The following is a 16,768-nucleotide window of genomic DNA, read 5'->3' as shown; positions in this document are numbered from 1 at the left end:
ATAAGTGGTGTTGGGAGTTTCCATCAGGAAGTACATAATGTTTGGTTCTCTCTTTTTGTGATGTTAGCAGCCATGATGAGCGTCGACTAAATCCGTTAATTCATTATATGTTATAAATGGTAATATACTGATTCTTTTATTCCTTCATAATTTATTAATTATAATAATTTTCTAAAAATTAATGACTCTTCATCAACTGTTTGAATATTCTGAGATAGAATTTGTATATGAAAAATGGTAGTATTTTCTGTTTTCAAGAATGAGTTAGTTTCCTATAGTTTCCAGTAATGTCCAATTTATTTTTGTGAGTTTTTCAAGTATCATTTTGAACTTATGATTTAAGTATATTTAATGTGATTCAGTCAATTGAGGTTATTATCCTAGTTGATACTGAAATTGTCTCATTTTTGGCCAGTGGAAGTCTGTTCAAGTTGATCCCTACATCCTTGGTAGCAGCTTGCTTACTTGCTGGTATGATAAAATGTTCCAGGCTCATCATGTATGTTTTATCTCCCAGACCTTTGCTCTCTAGAAGCCCTGTTTTCTTTTTATTAGAAATGCTATTTTGACTACACTATGTGGATGTTGTTCCAGTTGATTATTGTTTCTAGGCCTTTTCAGCTCAGGAGTATATGTGTATTACTTCTTGAACTTTTGGATAAGATTAAGTGTAGGTTGTGTGTGTGTGTGTGTGTGTGTGTGTGTGTGTGTGTCTGTATATGTCTGTGTGTGTTTTAAGTAAAATATATTGTAAGTTCTTCCTGATACTTCTATTTCAAATTTAGGATTACAAGGTTTCAACTTATTTTAGTGGTGTGATTTAATTCAGCACTAGTAGTAAATGTTTAGCAACCTGTTCTCTGCATTGGGGATGGGTGGGTATCCTGATTTGTAGTGCTTACCAATTTTTGTGGTAAAAAATCAATTATTGTTTATATAAATATTTTAAATTACTAGGGATGTGGAATCAATCTACTATATTTGGATTTAGAAGAGTTATTCTCTGTAATTGTGCCACCAGGTAGACATAAAATTAAGTTAACTTGCTTAATTTTACTTCCAGTTATCTGGGATTGCTTTTTATTTAATTTTGTCTAAGAATTAGGTAAAATCACCCTGGCAAGTTTGGCTCAGTGGTTAGAGCATTGGCCTATGGACCAAAGAGTCGTGAGTCAATTCCAGTCAAGAGCACATACCTCGGTTGCATCTCAGTCCCCAGCATTGGTTGGTGTCATGCAGTAGGCAATCAATCAATGTGTCTCTCACACACCTATGTTTCTTTCTCTCTCTCTCTCTCTCTCTCCCCCCCCCCTCTCTCCCTCTCCCTCTCCCTCCCGCTCTATCTGAAAATAAATGGAAAAATATACTCAGGTGAGGATTTAAAAATTTAAAAAATAATAATTAGTTAAATAATTTACATGGTTGTAAAGTATCAATAAAATTCACAAAACAAGATTTATTCTAAAAAGTCTATTTTCTCTCCTTATATCTCTACCCTATTTCATTCAACCCCCCCCTCTACATAACCATTTTTAAAATTATGGTTTATTTTTCTGACATTTTATAATGTAAGTAAATGTCTTTATAGTTGTATATATCTATATTTACATCTTTATCTGTATTTATATATCTTATTTCTTTTCTTAGATAAATACCAGTGACCTATACAGTTTGTATACCTGTATTGTTTTTTATTGAAAATTTTAACAATATTTCTGGAAACCAATCAATAGTAGTATATAGACATATTCCTCATTACTTTTTTTTTATAGCTGCATAGTACTTTATTGTGTGCACTCTATCCATCATCTCTTATTAATGGACATTTGAGTTCTAGTTTTTTTGATAGGGTTTTTTAAAAATAATCTATAAATAAATAGTATTGTAAAGCATTGGTTATCAGCTTTTAGCATAAAGAAATTTTACTAATCCCTGCATCCTCAACTTCTGATTCAGTGGGTCTTTATCGTGTCAAATTGATTTTTTAAACCAATCGTCAATATTATGTCTCTGTGTATGCATGTATGTTTAAACCACTGATTATGGACAATTTTTAAAAAATTTATATTTATTATTGAAAGTATTACAGGTGTCACCCCGTTTTTACCCCCTTGATCCTCTCCACCCCAGTCCCTTCCCTGCCAGGCCTTCACTGCACTATTGTCTGTGTCCATGGGTTATGCATATATGAATAGAAGTTCTTTGGTTTATCTCCCCCCAAGCTCCACCCCTTCCCCTCCTCTCTTTCCTCTGAGATTCACCAGTCTTTGCCATGCTTCCATGTCTCTGGATCTGTTTTGTTCATCAGTTTATTTTGTTCAGTAGATTCCATATATAAGTGAGATCATGTGATAGTCTTTCTCTGACTGGCTTATTTCACTTAGCATAATACTCTCCAGGTTCCTCCATGCTGTCTCAAAGGGTAAGAGATCCTTCTCTTTTACAGCTACATTGGATTCCACATCTTTTTTTATCCATTGATCTACTGATGGACACTTGGGCTGTTTCTAGATCTTAGCTATTGTAAATGGCACTGCTATGAACATACGGGTACATATATTCTTTCTGATTGATGTTTTGGGATTCTTAGGATACATTCCTAGAAGTGGCATCACTGGGTCAGATAGCAGTTTGATTTTTAACTTTTTGAGGAAACTCCATACCATTTCCATAGTGGCTTCACAGTCTGCATTCCCACAGCAGTGTACTAGGGTGCCCTTTTCTCTACATCCTCTCCAGGACTTGTTGTTTATTGATTTACTGATGGCCACAAATCTGGCAGGTGTGAAGTGGTATCTCATTGTCATTTTAATTTGCATGTCTCTGATGATTAGTGACTTTGAGCACTTTTTCATATGTCTCTTGGCCATCTATATGTCCTGTTTGGAGAAGGGTCTATTCAGGACCTTTACCCATTTTTTAATTGTATTGTTTGTCTCCCTGGAGTTGAGTTGTATGAGTTCTTTATATATTTTAGATTTAACCCCTTATCAGATGTATCATTGACAAATATGTTCTCCCATACAATGGGATCTTTTTTCATTTTGTTCATGGTTTCTTTTGCTGTGCAGAAGCTTTTTATTTTGATGTAGTTCTATTTGTTTATTTTTCCTTTCTTTCTCTTGCCCTAGGAGATATATTGGTGATAATTCTGCTGCATGAGATGTCTGAAATTTTGCTGCCTGTGTTTTTTCTAGGATTTTTATGGTTTCATGACTTACATTTATGTCTTTTATCCATTTTGAGTTTATTCTTGTGTATGGTGTAAATTGGTGATGTAGCTTCATTTTTTTGCATGTACCTGTTCAATTTTCCCAACACTGTTATTGAAGATACTGTCTTTACTCTATTTTATGCTCTTGCCACCTTTGCGAAATATTAATTGAGCATAATGTCTTGAGTTGACTTCTTGGTTCTTTGTTCTGTTCCACTGATCTATATGCCTGTTCTTGTGCTAGTGCCAGGCTGTTTTGTTTACAATGGTTTTGTAGTATAATTTGATAACCAATATTGTGATTTACTATGGAAATTTCTTATCATATATAAAACTAGACATGATAGTTCAATGAACCTTATGTATCTGTCACCTAGTTTCAATAATCATCAACTCAGAGCCAATTTTGTTTTATCTGTATTGTTGCCCTTTTTTTTTTCTCTCTCTCCATTGGATTGTTTTGAGGCAAATCTTGGGCTTGAATTTGTGACCTTGATGAAATCATTTAGTCTTGCTAAATAAATATCAATTGTCTCTTCTATAGTATGCAAATAACCATACCTGTTTTCAGTGGTGTGCTGGTAAGTTTAAGAAGCACCTCGCAGGGGAGGAGGAGCGAGCCTTGATTTGTAATGTTTGCCAATATTTGTGATGTAAATACTCACACCATGGCCAGTTTCAAGCTAACAATATGATGTCCCTGAATTGGAAAGAGTTGGGCAGAGATATATGCAGTAAGTGTTCTCTAGCCAGTATAAGCTAGCCCCACCATACCACTAATGCTTTTTCGTAGGGCTGTAGTGAGGATTTACTGCGGGGAAAAGACTGCAGGTCACATAGTAAACATCAATAAATAGTAGCTCTTACTGTTATTATTATTTCTAGGCTAATGAGACTCCATTCTCACTTTAGAGAGCCCTTCCACAAGTTCTTCCTCATGACATGTTTTTCTGTATCTATACATTCAGTTCTCAGCACTATCAGAGGGAACTGATATGTGAGTGCGATCCCATTCACTGACTTATTCCATATAACAATCAGCTTGCTACACATTATACTTAAATGAAAACTTAAAATCTGATTCCTTAGGGAATACAGTAAAGAAGTGTTGCATCACAGATTTCATAATGTGATGAATATTAAGTGTTTTGAGGGTTACATATAAAGTTATTTCAGAGTTGGATTTTTTGTTGTTGTTTAGTCTTGTCATCATTAATTACCTTCTGCTATTGCTAGAACCAGCTGGGGCAATATTAAAAATTTCCATTTATACTTATGATGTAATGAACAACATATGCTTCACTCTGTTTATCATGATTTGCTTTGCAAGTTTAAAGTCAATAAAATAAGTAATTGTACTAATGCCTTTAGAGGATGTAGCTTAATGGTTTACTTACATTGCTTTGACATTTTGTTCTTGGGGATTTGAGGATTGTTAATTGTTGTCTTTGTGCACATTTGAAAAAAGTTGAAGTGATCTCCGTGTTTTACATTGGGTATCTTCTCTTCCCTATGTAATCTTTTCTCAGTGAGCTGAGGGCAAGTCAGAAAGATTCTGAAACCCCTCTCACTATGTTCTGTGCTCCATTTGTTCAGATTTTTGGCAACTTGTTAAAGTTTTGACATATAAACAAAAAATCAAACTTAGAACTCTAGGTTTCGTGAGAAAAAGTTCAAGAGTCATTGTTATTTCACCAGGGGAAAGTAATGAAATTGAATACATTGCATGCCATGTTGTTAAAAATTCAATTAATATTATACTTACATTATGTTTAATCTATTACTTGTAAGATGGAATATGAAACCTTTAAAGATACCAAATGGGCAGAGCATTATTACAGTGAAACTGACATGGTCATTTATTTTGAGTAGTATATAGTAATATATAATTATCCACACATTCAAAACATGCTTTGTTTTTTCATTAAAGCTAATCTGATCATTTCTATAATTTTCTCTTCTATACTTCTTTATTGTTCAACTGACCTATTTTTTTTTTTACCCTTCTAGTTTTAAAGCTAAAAAAATCAATTATTTGCTAATTTTCCAATGCTTAGTCCGTAATCACGAAGACTTGAAAATATAAAATTGAGGTCTTTTACCTCCACTCTTCTGTTTTTGGTGTCCTCTAGGCAAGTCTGGACTCAAATCTTTTTTTTTCTTTTTATCCTCACCCGAGGACATTTTCCCATTTTTTGTACAGACAGAGTGGGAGGGAGAGAGAGAGAGAAACATTGATGTGAAGGGACACATTGAGTGACTGCCACCCGCACGACCAACCAGGGCCGGGGATAAACTGCAACCGAGGTACGTGCCCTTAGCGGGAACCGAACCCGGGTCTCTCCGGACCGCAGGCCGACGCTCTAACCGCTGAGCCAAACTGGCCAGGGCCTGGACTCAAATCTTTATTATGGGTGATAAAATGTACAGGTATTTTTATTTTCCCTTTAGGGCTACTATACATTTCTCAGGCCAGTTGTACATAATAGGATGGATTAGTTAGTAAATAAAATTTACATCACATCATCAACATTTGCTATAACAAAGAATAATGGCTGCTGGAGCACCATTGCTGCATTATTGGAGTGTCTTTGCACTTTGTTTATTTAAGCAGCGGGTAACCAAGGTGATGAAATAGGGATGTATAGTAATGGAAACACTCATGACAGTGTTGGTGCAGGTCAAAAAAGAAAGTATTTGTGAATAAACTAAGTATAAACAGATACTACATTTTTTCATGATATTTAGGATATGTACCTATATACTTAAAACAACAACCAAAAAAAAACCCCCACAAACCCCCAAACAATCCTTTAACACCTCCCTGAAAAATATCTTATTTCTGAGTTTTTTTAATTCCTAGTCCCTATTACAAGCCATCAAATTATTTGATATGATTACTAAATTTTAAAATGTTATATTTATTAAGAATGCAATTATGTCAAAGGTGAAGAGACAGTATATTGAATTACAGTAGCTAACTTTAAAAAATTTTTTTTCTTTTAATCCTCACCTGAGTATATTTTTCTATTTATCTTCAGATAGAGTGGGAGGGGTAAGGGGAGGGGAGAGAGGGAGAGACAGAGGGAGAGAGAGAGAGGGAGAGAGAGAGAGAGAGAGAGAAACACACACTGATGTGGGAGAGACACATTGATTGGTTGCAGACCGAAATTGAACCCGTGACTATATGGTCTGCAGACCGATGCTCTACCCCTGAGCCAAACTGGCCAGGGCTACAGTAACTAATATTTACTGAGGACTAACTATGTGCCAGGTACTATTCTGAGTTTTGCTTATATTAGCTTATTTAATTCTTCCAACAGTTCTAAAAATTAGATATTATTATAACCCCATTTTATATAGGTGAGGAATTTAGGCCCTAGAGAGTTAAGTTGGCCAAGATCACAACGCTATTCAGTGACAAGATTTTAAAAAATTAATTAATTTATTTTTGTTACAGATGTTTCTCTTTTTTCCCCCATTGATACCCTCCTCCCGATTACCCACCCCCACAGTATTGTTGACTATGTCCATTGGTTATGCATATAGACATATAGGTTCTTTTGTTTATTACTTCCAATGACAGGATTTGAATCTTGTCTGCCTACTACCAGCCCTATTGTACTTTATTACATCCTAAAGAGAATATCTAAAAATAAAGTAGACTTGATATATGTATTTTAAATGCTATAGTTAACTCCTGGTAGCATAGGAGGAGGGAATTGGAGATTTCTAGAGACTGCTAAAGAGGGTAATAATATAAAACATTACTATGTTTTAAATGGGATAGGAATATCAGTGAAGTCAAAGAGATAAATGTACAAATTTAACCAAAACCTCTACAAAACCTTAGGGATGTGGTTCCCCTCTTCCCTTCCCGCTTCTTCCCTGGTGACTTGTTTTCCTGGAGTAGAACAAGTGATTAGCATATTTTATTTCTGCTGTTAATGCCAAGCCTGTTTACCACGACTGGATTTGCCTGATTGGTGTTGTTTAGTACAGTGCTTGGCAGTTCTCTGCGGAGCTCTTAGACACGTCAGCTGTAAATCATCTGCCCAGCCTCCCTGACTGTGAGCGCCAGCACCTCCCATCTGGTGCACTGGGCGCAGGCATTCACGCACTCACCATATGTGGGCAGGATCCCTCTCTGTCTGGGGGCAATACTGCAAAATTGAATTCGTAGCAATCTGGGCAGGGTCTTACGTGTGCAAATCCTGTTCCTTGTAATTGGAATTGTGTTTGTAAATCCCTATACATCCAGGCGATACTAAATTATACCCCTGTACATTGGATGGAAAGAAAAAAAAATCTGCTTAAAAGAGGCCAGATTAACTTCCTTTAAAAAGTGGATGGTATGGATAGGCTTTTTGCAATTATATACTCTTTTGGGAAATGCAGGCACAGTCTTTTATGGAGTGCTCTTTATTTCATTTCAAAAATTGTAAAATCTGTCCTGGCCACTTTGGCTCAGCGGTTAAGCGTCGGCCTCCAGACCAGAGAATCCCGGGTTCAGTTCCCTCTAGGGGCACATACCACACACACACACACACAAAATTGTAAAATCTACATTTAATGATAATTAGTGGTAATTCCTAGCTATTCAGTCTTTGGAAAGAGATCTTGATGCCACCTCTTGTGACAGCTTTATAAAGAACCATATTATTATAATGCAAGCCTAAACTCTGCCTGGTGCTTATTGATAACATATGTTGGACAGGGGGTGGTTAATTGAGTTGGCAAATAAACCAGGATAGTTTTTACTAATAACTTTTGCTAGGTACATTGACTTTTTTTCTATTTGAAGGTCTTTAATAACAAATTTAATGATCATTATACTCATTGACTTTTTTTATATTTGAAGGTCTTTAATAACAAATTTAATCATTATACTATGATTGTTTATATGTTTATATTAGAGTTTATATTAATCAGTGCTTTTCAATATTAAAAAGAAGTATAGGTGACTATAGGTTACTTTTCTTTAAAGATACATATTAATTTCAAAATTCCTGTGTACTCCTGCATGCAGTTTCCAAGTGAAAGCAAGAAATTTTTCTAGAAGTTTTTGTCAATGTATTTGGTGATGTTTTGTTTTTTTTTATGTGAATTATTTTCCCCCTCCTGCTGCTTATTCTTCTAACTACCCCCATTACTTTATGTGGTGTTTTATTTTATTATTTTGTATTGTAAGCAAGTTTGAATTGTAAAACCAATCAACATTTAGAAAATAAGTTATTCTTAGTTGATAACATCTTAACAAAGCATAGCCTTTCGAAGTCACAGAACACCATGCGTGATTTCATAATCGCAAACGTTTCTGCAAGTGAGGAGGTTGTAGCTCTTCATGTTTCTCTTCATTCGCTTGAGGTATATTATGGGTTGAATTGTGTCTCCCCAAAAAGATATGTTGAAGTTTTAACCCCCAATACCTGAAAAGGTGACCTTATTTGGAAATAGGGTCACTGAACATATAATTATTTAAGTGAAGGTGAGGACATAGTAGGGTTCCTTATCCAATATAACTGGTGGTCTTATAAAAAGACAGCCATGCAAAGGCACAGAGACTCAGGGAGAATGCCATGTGAAGACGGATGATTGAATGATGTACCTATAAGCTAAGGGATGCCTATGGCCACCAGAAGCTCAGAGAGAGGCATGGAACAGATTCTTCCCCATTGCCCTCACTAGAAACCAACCTGCTGATGACACCTTGATTTTGGACTTCTAGCTTCCACAACTGTGAAACAATAAATTCCTTTTGTTTTAAGCCACCTAGTTTCTGATATTTTGTTACAGCATCCCTAGAACACTAACATTAGGCATAAAGCAACAAATTCAGAGAAAAAACCCTCTCCAAATACTAGAATTCCAGCCCTTCTTATGCCTTGGCTGGTCTCTTGAAGCAACTTTCTAGCATCCTTGATGTTCTTTGGTTTGCACACATGAACTTTATACACCACTATTATGTTAATATTTCCTTCTGTTTATATGAACTTTCAGTGGTCACTCCCCATTGTGCTTGCAGCAGTACAAATTCTTGAGTGAAGCATTCAAGGGCCTTCCATTCAAGCCTCAATTGCTTTTCCAGCCCTTTCTTCCCATGTGCCTGCTGTGTACACCATTGTATTCTAGACACTCACTTCTCGATAGTTCTCTTGGTGTGACCAGAACCTCTCCACTTTGAGCATGCTGTTCCTTTTGCAACAAAACCCCCAAGAGAATTTTACACCCCTTTCAAAACCTGTCTTAACTGTTACTGTAATTGTTTGATTCTTTGCCCCAAGTAGATGCATTTGCTTTACCTATGGGATCACAAATGTATACTTTTATGATATTTGGAGTAATTTGCTTCAATATCTGTACAGAAATCTTCCATTGTATTAAGCCCTCAAGGCATCATTAGCCTTTGTTGGCAGAAATCCAGCATCCTCAGGATAGGTCATAATTCTATAGCAGACAACCAGAAGCACACCACTCGCCGATTTCAGGCCTTTGCTGTGCTCCTCCATGAGCATGTTCCCATGAACAGTACAGCAGTGGACTCAAACCAAAGCCTTTTCTCTTCTCATTCTCATCACCACAGGTATCTCCTTATTGACCATTGGAAGGTAAGTTTCCTCATCTTAGAAAGTCACAAGGGAGATGATTTTTCACACTAAATCTCTTAATCTCTGAATTCCCTCCCTGACCTGGTAAAAGTCTCTAAACGAAATACAGCAAACTTTTTTTTTTGTTTTAATCCTCACCCAAGGATATGTTTTAATGATTTTAGGGAGAGAGGAAAAGAGAGTGAGAGAGAAACATTGATGTGAGAGAGAAACATCAATCAGTTGCCTCCCATGTGCACCCCCACAGGTGATTGAACCCACAACCTGTTATATACCCTGACAAGGAATTGAACCTGCAGCCTTTTTGGTGTATGGGATAACGATCCAACCAACTGAGCTACCTGGCTGGGATAGCAAAACTTTTTTAAAAATTGGATTTCTCACCTGGCTGGTGTGGCTCAAGGATTGAGCATTGTACCACGGACTGAGAGGTCCCCGTTGGATTCCCTGTCAGGGCACGTGCCAGTGTTTTGGGCTCAGCCTCCAGTAGGGGGCATGCAGGAGGCAGCCAATTGAGTTTTCTCTCTTGTTGATGTTTCTATGTCTCTCTGCTTTCCTCGCTCTAAAAAAATCAATAAAAACATTTTTTAAAAATTGGATTTTTCTATAAAAATTCTAAGCATACATGTATAATTATATATCTATTTAATTTTAATTTATAAATTCTGTATAGATACTTACATACTTTGTATATTATAGATCAAGTTTGACCTTAAAGTATGAGTTCTAATATTTTCTTTCCAACCATAAACAGAAGTATATCAGTAAATTTTTATTTATTTTTATTTATTTATCCTCACCTGAGGACATTTTTCGATATTTTGTTCAGATAGAGTGGGAGGGAGAATGAGAGAGAGAGAGAGAGAGAAAGAAAGAAAGAGAAACATCGACATGAAAGGGACACAGTGAGTGGTTGCAACCCACACGACCCAGCCAGGGCTGAGGACAAATTGCAACCGAGGTACATGCCCTTAGCGGGAATTGAACCCAGATCTCTCTGGACCACAGGCCGATGCTATATCTGCTGAGCTAACCTGGCCAGGGCCGTCTCCTCTACTCTTGATTCCTAGTAAATTATTCTTCATTTCAGTTAGTGTATCCTTCATTTTTGACTGATTCTTTTTAATGGTTTCCATGTTCTTTTTTTATATGCTGTTGAGGTTCTCACTAAGTTCATTGAGCATCCTTATAACCAGTCTTTTGAACTCTGCATCTAGTATATTGTCTCCATTTTATTTAGTTTTCTTCTGGAATTTTGTTCTGCTACTTTATGACATGTCTGTCTTCTCATTTTGGCAGCTTCCCTGTGTTTGTTTCTATGTATTACATAGAGCTGCTTCATCTCCAGTCTTGGTAGAGTTACCTTATATAGTAGGTGTTCTGTAGGCTCCAGTGGCACATCCTTTCAGATCACCCAAGCTGTGCACACCTGGTACCCTCTCACCCTGTGTGGGTTGTACACACCCTCCTATTATAGTTGAGCCCTAATTCCTATTGGCATGTCAGTGGGAGGGATTTACCCCCAGGCTGATCAGCTTCAAGAACTGCCTGCAGCCACTGTGGAGGATCAACAGTGCAAGGACCCACCCCATGGGACTTACTTCAGCAGGGCTCTTGTGCCCACTGAGTCACCCCACTTGAGTGTGTCTCTCATGGAGGTGGTTGAGTGGCACTTCGACATGGTCTGAAGCTGTCTACCTGGTACACTGGCTCTGGGGCCTCCTGGAAGAGGCAGGCCAAGGTCAGCCACAGCCTATATTCTGCCCATGGCCACCCAGCATGAGCTACAAAGTGATGTATAGATGTCTTCTACTTGTGCTGAGCTTGCAGGTACCCAAGAGAGGCCAAGCTGCTGCTACTAGTGCCAGGTCTGGGGCCACTTAGCAAAATGTATGGGGCACACCAAGGCAAGATGCTGCTTGTTTGAAACATTTTAGGAAAGTCTGAAGCATGAGCCAATACAGGCCATTCATATGGAAAAGCGACTGAAATAGTTTGGGTGGGCCCACTAATTGGGTGGGATGAGGTCTTAGGGAATCACCAAGGTGGGGCAAACAGTGATAGCCACGTTCTTGGAGACTCAACTTTGGCATCTACCTGCTGATTCTGGGTTGGTTTGTTTCTTTTTTCCCTGGGGGGATATAGAAGACTCAGCAATGGAACAATGGCTTCTTCCAGCATTTCTGTTTGGGGAAAAGCTGCCCCTCCAGCTTTTGTCCTGATGCCAGACAATTCAGTTTCTCCTCGCATGTTCCTGTTGTCATTTGAGTTGCTGCCCCAATGCTGGAGCTCAGTGGGAGTGAGTCCTAGAAAGTCCATGTGTGGGCCCTTTAAGAGGAACTGCCTGGGACTCCAGTTGCCCTCCCTCTCCCTCATGTCAATCTCTGCTGTTGTTGGTTCGTTTTTTGTTTTTGTTTTTTAATTTTTTTTCTTCCTTTTATCTTTGCTAAGTACAAAGTTTTATTTATTGTTTTTTTCTTCAATCTACTCTTGAAGGTAGACAACTCAAAAGAAATCAGATAGCCAGATATTATGGGTTCTTCTCTTCCCAGCACTGGAACTCTGGACTGGGGAGCCTGGTGTGGGACTAGGACCCCTTGCTCCTGCAGGGAGGGGGGACCTCTGCAACCAAGATATCCCTCCTGATTTTTATCCACCACACATGGGTGTGGGACCAGCCAGTTGTGTGTTCATACTCCTCCTACCAGTCTTGATATGGTGTCTTCTTTATATTTAGTTGTAGGACTCTTGTTCAGCTCTATTTCAGGCAGTTCCGAATGATGGTTGTTCTGTAGTTTAGCTGTAATTTTGATGTGGTTGTGGGAGAATGTGATACTGTGTTTACCTATGATGCCATCTTGACTGTGTAGAATTCCTAATCTACTTTAAATATGAAAGGAATTTAAAAGTTTCTAAGACTGCTTTGTAATCATTTAGCCTTATTACATTATAGTTTTCCATTAGACTTTTCCTTTGCCTTTCCCATTAGACTGTTAGTTATGTGTTTTTATTTTTGCATACACAGTATCTATGATAGGAACATAAATGTTTATAGAATGAACTGTTGCTAAATGAAAGCATTACAATTGACATCATATGGTATCAAAGTAATTTAAAGTGTAGGAGCTCTCCGTGGTACTGAAGAGACTCTGCTCCTTTCTGTGGGATGTACAGAACCTTACATTTGTTTCTTTATTATTACCATCTTCTATCATGACTTCATGATTTTCTCTGCCACTTTGTAGTCAAATTCCTAGAGAATCCTAACTCTTGTCGAACTCTATTCTTCTCCAATTCAATGTATATACATTTTGGTCGAGGCCTTTATTGCTCATGAAATAGCTGTATGCCCTCCCACACTTTCTGCCCTCTGCAGTTCAAGGGGACCATGCAAATAATTTTGATCAATAGGAAATGAGCAGAAGTAAAGTATACTATTTCCTAGTTGAAGCACGGAATAGAGGATGTGAGTCCTCTAGGTTTTTTTTGTTTGTTTGTTTGTTTTTAACTTCACCCAAGAATATTTTTATTGATTTTTAGAGAGAGAGAAACATCATTGTGAGAGAGAAACATCAGTGGGTTGCCTCTCTATGCTCTATGACTGGGGATTGAACCACAACCTAGGTATGTTTTTTGACCAGGAATCAAACCTTCAACCTTTTGGTGTATGGGACGCTGCTCCAATCAACTGAGCCACCTGGCCAGGGCCTCTAAGTTTCTTTATCCCCTTGCCTTGATGGCAACAGAAGCTGCACACTGACATAGCATAGCTACAATGTGGAAATATCTTAGATTGCTGAGTTCCGGCATGAAGGATCTCTTTCTTCCCCAATGAGTCTTTGACTCATATCATACTGTTAAGTTGAGCTGCAACCTGGGGGTTAATTTGTTACCACAGAAAAACTGAATTTCCTTGATTGATACATCCCTTTTTTTAAAAAAAAAGTTTTAAATGTACTTTATTTCTCCAATCATGCCATATTTTAATGGGCACACAGTACTTTCACTTGACATCAGTTATGAGTTGGTTTTAAAACAATTCTTTAATACACCAGCTGGGATGATTACTAATATCTCCATTCCTTTGGAGAGACTCTGACACCAGGAGACAGGTTCCATTCTATTTCAACTTGTGTTGCTGTATATGTCCATGTAGCAACACAGAAAGTGGCTCCTCTAGCTAATGCAGCATTATCATATTTGTCATGGAAATCAGGTGTACATTTCTGGTGGATCTGCCTTGCCATTATTTGTTATGCTCCAAACTGGGAGATGACTTAGTGCATTTTTGGCCCATGGAAACATCGTGAAGCTGAAGACGGAACTGCAGCAACTGCAGCTGCTGGGTGTTGGAACTTCGTGTCAAGTACCCTTGCAAAGAACCTGATTAATACATCCTTTTAATATAACCTTTATCACATTTTTTTTTTTACTTTTATTTTCTTTGCTAGATTAAGTTTCTTGAGAGAAACGATTTGCTGTCTGGGTATTATGAGAACATGGAGATGTTCCTAACATTAACCTTAAATATAGGAAGGCGTTGTATAGAAAATTTCATGAAGGAGCTGGTTTATGATCTTATATGTGTATTAAGTGATGAGTAAGTATTTAGCCAAGCCAGAGAAATAAAGGGCACTTTAGGTCAGGGGTCAGCAAACTTTTTCTATAAATGGCTGCCAGATAACAAATATTTTGGGTTTTTCAGATCATAAGGTGGATAATCTTATTTTTGTTTTACAACTTTTCAAAATGTAAAACCATTCTTAGCTCAATTCTTATGCAAAAACAGGACATGGTTCAGATTTGACCCATGGGCCATAATTTGCTAACACATGATCTAGGCAGAGAAAACAAGAAGAAAACCACAGATGTATACATAGTTTGGCCATGATGGAATATAAATTTTAAATAAGGGTCATGATAAATGAACCCAGAGAGATAGATAAAGTGCAGAATGTCATGTAGAAGAATTTAGGGCTACTTTATAAGTATGGATTGCAACTGAGGGATTTAAATCAGTGGAATGATAAAATCAGATTTGTATTTTATAAAGATAACTATATTGAGAATTAATCTGAGGGGGAAAAACTTAACTCAAAGGGACCAATTAGGGAACTGTTGGCACTGGTAAAAGAAAAGATGATGAAAGCCTGACATACGGCCATAGTGGGAAGGGCAGGCAAGAGGGGACATGGCTAAATAATTTTGAGATAATATCAGAAGGACTCGATGACTGATTGACTGGGATGGGGAGTGGTCAATAATTACTCCAAAACTTGATAGTGTTCTTCAACTGAGACAATAAATATTATGCTAACTCATTGATGTTCCTTCTTTAGCAGGAGCACTAATTGTTTAAAGGATATCTGACATTTATTCCAGATTTACACCATCTGAGATCAGAAAGCAGATGTGGCTTTTTGGGAAATCTGTTATGCTGTCCAGGACGGGTATGGGGAGCTTTTCCTCTTGTCCATCAAATAGATCAACTGCTATATGCAATAGCTTTTCTGTGGCAGAATGCCCATGAAAGTGTAAGTAATAAAAAAACTTAATATATAGGTTAATGGACATAGTCCTAAAAGCCATGGCCTTTCAAGACTATCAGTTATTTTAGCTATTTTTGGATCAAGAAATTTAGAACTCTATAGACTTTGAACTTGCCCTCTGTGGTAGACATATACCATCTATGGTTGCTCAACATTTTTATATAGTTTTCCCACATTGTTAGTACCACCATTCCAAAAGAGAATTTCCATACTTCCTTTCCAGGGTGAAGGTATGTAACTTAGTTTCCACCTATGAGACTCACTCTTAGGAGAGTTGGATATAGAAGAGTAAAATATGAGGTGGGGACCTTGCATGAGGAAATCAATATTCAATCAAGTGATATAGTGGAAACTTGCTACATATTTTTTTAATAGCTGAGATGGTGTTTTGTCATTTCAGTTCAAATGTGGTTGATGTCAAGGAGTTGGTGGTAGCAGCTGTCATATTTATGTTGCACAAGTCCAATGGCGTGGTGTACAGTATCCAAGTTTATTTCTCTGTACCCCCCAGAGAAATTACCCAATATCTCTAAAAATTCTTTTACTTAGCAAGATTGTATTCCATGGTTTGCCACTGAGAATACCCATAGATATATCCAGGCTTCACTTGTATAATATATTTTATATAAAATTTCATGGGATGGGAATAGTTAGGGGGAAATGCCTAAAAGGCTTGTTAGAGGAGTGATAATTTAAAAAGTTGAGAAACACTGTCATAGACTAAATGGGCAACAGGGTCAGTTCATGGATATTACAGAGAAAGTATGGACTTTGATAGTCAAAGTAGGGAATAAGGGAGAAGGATTCACTGTTCTTTTAAAATTTTGGGTATTAGAAGTTTGAAGACTGTGGGATTATTATTGTGAACATTGATAAAATATTTGATAAATCAGTTTTCACTGGAGCTATATTTATGACAGCAGTCTCAAGTTATTTATAGATAGCCTTGCTACAGAAAGTTCTTATTTTTTTTTATCCTCACCTGAGGACATTTTTTGATAATTTTTGTTCAGATAGAGTGGGAGGGAAAGAGGGAGGGAAAGTGAGAGAAACATCGACATGGAAGGGACACATAGAGTGGTTGCCAACCGCATGACCCAACCTGGGCCATGGACAAACTGCAACCGAGGTACGTGCCCTTAGCGGGAACTGAACCCGGGTCTCTCTGGACCGCAGGCCGACTCTCTAATTGCTGAGCGAAACTGGCCAGGGCTATAGACAGTTCTTTTAGGTCAGCCAATCTGGAGGTAGAGTTAAGGTAATCAGATCCTAGTTTTATATACAGAGACTTTATGGGGGTTAACCAAGTATTATCATGCCCCTACTGGTAGCTTTGGCCTGGGCTTCACACTAAGCCTGAGTGATCTGCAGTTCACTTCCTTATTTAAAGGGGAGTT

General features: G+C 37.6%; 1 protein-coding gene and 1 pseudogene across 2 annotated transcripts in view; one reads left to right on the top strand and one right to left on the bottom strand.

The window, feature by feature from the left end:
- Positions 1–16,768, top strand: part of RELN (reelin) — a 576,569-nt gene that overhangs the window by 157,549 nt on the left and 402,252 nt on the right. The gene's annotated exons all lie outside the window — the stretch shown is intronic.
- On the bottom strand, positions 13,890–14,136 carry LOC118619957 (annotated as a pseudogene).

This window comes from Molossus molossus, unplaced genomic scaffold (assembly GCF_014108415.1).
Source record: "Molossus molossus isolate mMolMol1 unplaced genomic scaffold, mMolMol1.p scaffold_m16_p_7, whole genome shotgun sequence".
NCBI lineage: Eukaryota > Metazoa > Chordata > Mammalia > Chiroptera > Molossidae > Molossus > Molossus molossus.
This window is presented reverse-complemented; position numbering and strand designations above follow the sequence as displayed.